We start from the raw sequence: 7,156 nt of genomic DNA on the forward strand, positions 1-7,156 counted from the left end.
GCCTTTGCGGCAAATTCCCTTCAATTTAGCCTTCAAAATTGACGAAGATGGAAGGCATTCTTTGCCTTTCTCCTGTGTACATTGAGGAAACATCTCCAGTCTAGAATTTTAAACTCCATTTTAGGAGACAGATTATTTTAGGTTGAATTTAGTTGTGCATTTGAAAGTTGTGAAGAGGGAAAATAGTTCTTAAACAAAAAAATCGTGTCACGACTTTTCTTTATCTGCCCTAGTTGTTTAGATATCATATTAGGCCCTATATAAATACATAATATGTTTTTTTCAACACTTTCTTGACATTCTTCATCAGGAAATGGATTCTAACATGTCTGATCGACAAGTTTCATCCTCAAACAGGTTAATTAAATACAGTTTATCTTCCTAGTAATATTTCTTAGTTATTAATTAATTGCCCTACCCATTTTTTTGGATGGTCTAGGCTTGAGGTCTAGGCTTGAGGGAAAAGTTGCAATCATAACCGGTGGTGCAAGAGGAATTGGAGGAGCCACAGCAGAGCTATTTGCCAAGAATGGAGCTTATGTTGTCATTGCTGATATACTAGATGAACTAGGATCACACTTAGCTACTTCAATTGGAGGGAGCTACATACATTGTGATGTTTCAAAGGAAAAAAGATGTCGAAGCAGCCGTAGAATTCCCCTTAGCATGGAAAGGCGAACTAGACATCATGTTCAACAATGCTGGAATTGGTGGCCCTGGAGGAAGCATCTCTGATCTCGACATGGAAGATGTTAAAGCCGTCCTCTCCATCAATCTGTATGGCATCATCCATGGAATCAAGCATGCTTCGAGGGCGATGATCGCGGGGAAAAATGGAGGCAGCATTATCTGTTCATCAAGCTCAGCAGCCATTCTGGGAGGTCTAGCTTCACATCTCTATACAGCATCAAAAATGCAATTCTTGGACTGGCAAAAACCACTGCTTGTGAGCTGGGAATGCATCGGATTCGCGAAAACTGCATTCCGCCTCATGGGATCCCTTCTGAAATGCTGTTGGATGCCTACAGGGTATGGCTTGGGAAGGATGATATTAAGCCTGAAGATGTTACTCAGATTGTAGGTGAAAGGGCAAGTCTTCTGAAAGGAAGAGGTGGTAAATTTGAAGATGTTGCAAAAGCTGTGTTGTTTTTGGCTAGTGATGAATCTGGATTCATAACAGGCCACAATCTTGTGGTTGATGGAGGCTTTACTTCAGCTGTTCCTCACTTGAGTTTCATTTACACTGCATAAAAAAATAGAATATGTTGAAGAAATTTATTTTAAAAGTGTGCTGTTGATTAAAAGATGGCAATAATTGGATAACCTGATGGCTTAATTTAACTAAGTTGCTTTCACTAGCTAATTGGTTATGGCAATTGCTACTCCTCCCCACATTGAGAAGTCTTTTAAGATGGGCAGTCCCTAAATTCATGACTAAGTTAAATATGTGATCTTTTCATCCATTTGTCATTGGAATTGTCAATTATTGGATTTAACTCGAACACATTAACAAAGTTACGGTGCAAACCATGCCAAAGTAAAAATTCAACATTTGCAACCAAAGTAAAGAATAGTAATTCAATATTCCTCTTCATTTGCCTTATTGTGGACTTTTGAGGTAAGTTCCATGATCAAAATGATGATCTATCTGATTATTAAAATTAGTTTATTGAGTTTTTTTTTTTTTTACTATAATAAGACAAGTAAACACCACACTATATATCAGTAGTAAATCAATCAATTCGCTTCCTTCTTCTTCTTCCTCTTTTTTCAGAAATACGAATTCGCATCCTTGACCTTTTGTGGTTCTTACTTTGCACTAAGCATATTTCTTAACCTAGATTTTTGTGTCTCTATTTTCAAGATGAATTTAAAAAAAAAAAAACTTAAGTGCAAGGAATGCTAACTAAATAACTTGTGAGGTCTATACCTCCCGATTTACTTCCAAATGAGGAACTTGAGGCTGTAATAAACTTGATCAACGTCATTCCCCCACATCTTAAGAAGAGTTCGTGTCATTAATTGATACATTATGACCTTTCCAATTTAATTAACGGTTTTATAGGTGTTCAATAGACACTCATTAATACACCTAATTACACCTAACCTATCATACAAATTAACATTACTTTTTCAAAATATTAATGCCTGAATTTCATCATTGGGCAATAGTAGATTTGGACACTCGTTAGCCAGCCAGATCCTTTAATCAATTATGTAACAGATTTAGCTCTATCAATTGTATGAAATAACAGTAGGAGGAAAATGTCCTACAGAAAAGTTGGAGCAAGCAAAAACTGAAAAAGGAAAACATTAAAGTGCAATAGTCAACAAAACACTTTTAGTTTAGGGTGCTTTATTAGAATTTGGCCCATTTATTAATAATTATCTTGTGAAGATGTCTGATGACATTTAAATTTTTCATATAGCAATCCACGTGTGTTCCTTTGTTTTTTATTTTTAGTTCTTTTTGGTTTTAATGTGGACTTTATGATTGCATATCATGTAATGTCACAAGTCGAAACATTTTTTCCTAGGCACCAAAGGTCAAAAATTCATTGCTGGAAATTTCAAAAAGACTAGGAACTTTAGCCTTCATTATATAATGCACATTCCTTTTATCATTATATGAGCTAGTTTAGGCAGTCCAAAAAAGAATACAAAACAAATCAAGTGTCTCCAACAAGTTTGCTTTATTTTACAAGATTAACTCTCCTACACCAACCAACGGTGTATAAATTAGCGAGTTTGGAAACATATTAAATATGTAAAATTTAAAGATACTTATGATACATTCATACTCGTTATTGTATATTACTGTTTGTATGAAAAAGATTAATCCTATTTTTCTAATGAGAAAAGAAATTTATCTGCATGATGCAAAATTTTTTTTTTTTCAACCCTTTTTTTCTTTAAGTTGAATCCCATTAGCCTTGCATTTGGTGTATATGTTGTGTGAGAGAGAGAGAGCGAGTCGAAGTTCGAATAAGACATTGGGAACAAATGTTTGAAAGAAAGTATACCTTTTTTAAATGATTATATATAAACGTATGTTGTAGTTACACCATCAACATTAATTATTTGAAACGTGTGAAGAACATTTTAAAAAAATCTCTCGGGATTAGGAATCAATTTTATCATACGTGATACATGCGTTTGGAGCAATCATGGGCGGTCGAGAGAGAATAATACCTAGAGAATGAGGAAACTTGTACTGTTGTACATGTCCATATGAAGAATTGGTCAATGATTTCGGCTTTAAGCAATAATCACTGTGATAATCATTGAAAATTCATTCCCAAAAAGGGGTAATTAGGAATCTTTCCAACAACAATAATGATTTTGTCGCAATTCTTTTCTGTCCAATCATCAGTTTTATATTTTGGTACGTGCCGTATGAGTTATGACTAGGAATTCATACACTTTTGGATCATTACGTAGAAAGGTAATACTAGTCTTGCATGAAAAAGCTATGTTTGAAATGTGCTTCCATGACTTCTGTTGCACGGATACCAGGTAAAACAAGTCGGTCAATACAACGTTAATCATGGAAATTTTGGAGCAATAGAGTGTAGATTATGTGACTGTTTTCACACTATCTTGTGTCCCTTTTCCAAGTCCTTAGCTTCTTTCATCGAGAAGTATTTTTTTTTTCCACAAACGTTAACATTTTATAGATATTAACACTTGATAATCATACCAGAGCTAATTACAAAAAGGGGTAACTACCCCCATATCTTTTCATAGAGAAGTTTAGTTAAGGCAATTTTACACATACTTCTATTTCAAGAATTATCTTATGTATCAGTATGCAAAATAGATAAGAGTGGTTTTATGACTTAGAATGTTTGAAATGCAATTTTTATGAGAAGTATAGATAAATTAGATTTTTTTTTTTAACAAGTCTCTATTAGAAACTATACATATATATACATATGAATAATTACGATGCACTTTCATGATGAATTTTACATTTCAAAAAATCTATAAGTACATCTCATCGAGTGTCTAGAAACAAACCCTTTATTATTATTCCTTAGAATAGCCATTCAAATTTTCATAACACGATGATATTGTAAATAGATACTAGTAGTTCACATATGCTAATTTGACCCTTATGAAATTCATTTTGTTTTCATTCATTAATTACCAAGGTTTCTTACGTAGATTTACCATGCGATTCAAGTTCAAGACAACTTTTTAGCACATCCACCACGTAAAGGGTAAGGGTTACACGTTATTGTAGCAGTAGTAAAAGTCAAGTATATGATAAATGCACCGGAAGATTACACAACAATGACTGTATCCATTTGAATCGATCCTTGCTCTATCCAGTGAATTGTTGTTAGCAGAGTCAGACCAACCTATAAATTGATTGATTGTGTTTTGGAAAAGTTACTAAAAGGCATTGTTTGGAAAACTATGTTCCTCTAAAAAATTTTTATGTTTTTTGTGAACAAATTTTTTAATTACTTTTTTATCTCACATACATCAAATCGGTACAGTACATTTTTCTATAAAAACTCTAGAAGATAGCAATCCCAACGGGACCTAAATAACTTCTCCTTGAGTAAATTACATTGCTGGATTACTATTAAAGAAATTAATGGATAGATTAATTGCTTATAGCATTTACCTGAAAATGTAGAATCCACAAAAAAGATTGAATAGACACCTCTCATGAAATATAACATAAATTCTTTAACTTTGTTATTGAGTTACATTTGTTTGGATAGTGGATTATTTCAAGAAATTTATCTGCTTACATCATCAATGCATTTTTCAATCACCTTTTTATTTTACATATATTATATCAGAAAAAGTGTTACAGTATTTTTTTAAAAAAATTTATCCCAAATAATTTACTATCCAAACACAATTGTATTCGTCCAACTTTCGTACATTACAAAATTCAAATTGTAAAACTGATTGACACATTTTCTATAGCAAAGAAAAGTAGTTTTATTTTTGTTTCAATTTATTCATATGCTAGATTTGGAAATAGGCACAGTCCAGAGGATAATCCCTAGAAATCAATCTTAATTCTTAAGAGTTACTAAGAAAGTGTCAACTTATCTTCACTTTTCCGTGTGTATATATATATATATATATATATGTATGTATATTTGAGGAAATCAAAGGATGTGGTGTTGGACCCACCTTTGTTGACTTTTACCTCCTTGAAGATTGGAATTAGGTGAGAATTTGATGTATGTGTTTGAAAATGGACAAGTGAGATATACAATTCATCGTTATCTGCAACCATTGTATTACTTTTGTGCTTCTGTCATGCACCACGAAGAAATGGACCCAAAAAAATAAATAAATAAAAACAAAAACTTTTCTGGGAGTTTTTTTAGTTCTCTCGGTGCACAAAAAGGTTGTGTCTGAGCTGTCATTAGAATTTCATGGCATCCAACCGTTCAAATTGCTTACACCTTTAGTGGTTTACCAAGTTCAATGTTTGGATTGAAATTAATCTGGACATGACAAAAAGCATCCTATGAGATTATATAACTACAATCTCTTTTTTTTTTTTTTAACAAAAAGGTAATTTTATTATTGAATTTGCTAGAATTCGTTCAACACCAATTGTTTAAAAAAATTCGGGAACGAGTTCTATAAAGAATCGGCTAAAAAATTGCCAGTTTTAGCATAACGTGCCAAAACATGCGCAACCTTGTTAGACTCCCTTGAAATCCAACATACATCAATAACTGAAAAAATTTGAGAGAAAATGGGATGTTATCAATAGTTAGTGGCAGTTATTAAAGTTTTTTGTGCCTAATCAACCATTTTTTTCACAAAATACTGCAAATTTTACAGGACACAAAATATAAGAAAGCGAGGAAAAGCGTAGAATTTTTTTTTTTTTTTTAATTTTCTAGCTAAACAAACATACACAAAGAAAAAAAAAATAACTAAATTTGCTTCACTTATTGCCTTGTACACAAACACTATCTAAGATGAAACAATGCAGCACAAATACCATCACCAATAATTGAGAAAATATATTGCTTGAATCTTCAGTATATCTTAGGCCATCTTTTGAAGGCCATAGGATTCAAACTGCATTTACGTTAAATAAACAAGTACTCCGGCCATTGATCTTATGTAATTAGAGCTTAATTGTGGATGAAAAAGAATAATGTGAATACAACGAGTAGGAAAATACAACCAATTACACTTTTATATTTGAGCCTTGTGACCACCATCTCCAGTTTTCAACGAGTAGGAAAATTATGAGAAACAAAAGAGCCTTTTCTAATCCGAATATTCGTGCCGTCGAACTACAATTAGTCTTGATTAACTTTGCCGATTATTCTACCCAAGAATGTATTAGTAGAGTCAAAATATAATTTATGTCAATAAGGTACCAAATTCAACTAATCATATGATTCCTTTCTTCTTTTCTAATGCACGCTTTTTAATCGTGGATTCGCATCCCCATGTACTGCATCAAGAAGAGCCAAAAAAAGAAAAAAAAAGTTTCTTTGTAGTTTGACAATAAGAAATAAAGGAGAGTCCTATGAATTTTTTTTTTTGGTATAATAAGTTTTGAAATTTTCTTTGGTCAGTTCTTCATTTATTAGACTTTTTTTCCCATTTTATTGCTTGGTTTGCTTTGTAAGTAAAATGGTGTGTAATTAACAAATTAGAGGTTCTGAGTTCAATTTCCTCTTCTCCCATCCTCGTTCTTAAATCTCACATCTCTGCTTTTTTTTTTTTTTTTTTTTTTGTGTGTGTGCGCACACACATATATAATCAAAATATGAATGAACAAATGGTGTGTGAAAGGTAGGACTTTATGCTAAAAGAAAAAGTTATACTAAAAAAAATTCAAAAGAAATTTGTGAGAAATTTAAAATTACAATAAGCATCTTTCTGTAGGTGAGCTATTCGTATTTCCAAAAGCTGAAAGGAAATCCCCAGATGAAAATGACAAAAGGGTCTTCAAAGTTCGAGGAAAATAAAATATTAGTTAGATGCTAATTTGAAGCATTGAAAAAAAAAATACTATAAATTCCAGACAAAAAACTAGTTCCAAAATGCAATATAAGTGTATCATCACGAAAAGTGCAAATTATGATCCGATTCATATGTGCAAGTTTTTTTTTTTTTTTTTTTTTTTTTTGAGAACATAAAAATGTTAAGA

The 7,156-nt window shown here is 32.1% G+C and overlaps 1 pseudogene; it reads left to right on the forward strand.

Moving 5' to 3' along the window:
- The first annotated feature begins 313 nt into the window (after positions 1-313).
- Positions 314-1,251, forward strand: LOC113718386 (short-chain dehydrogenase reductase ATA1-like; annotated as a pseudogene).
- Positions 1,252-7,156: the final 5,905 nt, after the last annotated feature.

Source organism: Coffea arabica, chromosome 11e (assembly GCF_036785885.1).
Source record: "Coffea arabica cultivar ET-39 chromosome 11e, Coffea Arabica ET-39 HiFi, whole genome shotgun sequence".
Lineage (NCBI taxonomy): Eukaryota > Viridiplantae > Streptophyta > Magnoliopsida > Gentianales > Rubiaceae > Coffea > Coffea arabica.